Below are 636 nucleotides of genomic sequence, written 5' to 3' on the forward strand. Positions count from 1 at the left end.
ACTAGACTTGCTTAATTCATGGTTCCCTGTGAGAAATAGATCCTCAGTCACCGTTGGACAGTCAGAAACTCCTTCCAAAAGTAGCCATCTTGACCTCAGCTGCCCTTTGTACCTATTTGATATTTCCCCCCTTTTATTTATCTTAAGGTGTTTTTTTCTTTCTGTGTATCCTTTTTCTTTTCATTCTTCCATTTCTTTTTGAATGTTAGATATTTCTGTAACTCTGAGACACTTCACTCATGTCTCTGTCATCCCTGCACAGGGACCGCGCTCATTTTCTCTGTATCGTTCCCATGTTCGTAACTGTGCTACAGAAGCGCGACCTCGTTGTTCTTTGCGCTTCTCTGTTCTTCTTTGCTACTTAGCTTGATCGTGTTTGTTTTTATTTTTTCTCTTCATTGTGTTTTAATTTCCATTCCTTTCCTTTGGTTGGCTTTGTTTATTAAATGATTTCCTCTTACTGTTGTCTCCTTGTATTCCTTGCTATATATTTTTTACTTTCCTTTATGCTATTATTTATTATCATTTTTCTTTTATCATTCTTTCTTTTCTTCACCCACCCAATAGGAGACAGTAAATGTGTTCACACAGCCCAGCCATTCTCCGACTTCAGCGGCCCCACTAGTGGGCAAAGTT

General features: G+C 38.5%; 1 non-coding gene across 1 annotated transcript; it reads right to left on the reverse strand.

The window, feature by feature from the left end:
* Positions 1-217: 217 nt before the first annotated feature.
* On the reverse strand, positions 218-320 carry LOC142461946 (U6 spliceosomal RNA). Its single transcript, XR_012787109.1, has one exon. It is a non-coding gene; the product is annotated as a U6 spliceosomal RNA (small nuclear RNA).
* Positions 321-636: the final 316 nt, after the last annotated feature.

Source organism: Tenrec ecaudatus, chromosome 11 (genome assembly GCF_050624435.1).
Source record: "Tenrec ecaudatus isolate mTenEca1 chromosome 11, mTenEca1.hap1, whole genome shotgun sequence".
NCBI classification, from domain to species: Eukaryota; Metazoa; Chordata; class Mammalia; order Afrosoricida; family Tenrecidae; genus Tenrec; species Tenrec ecaudatus.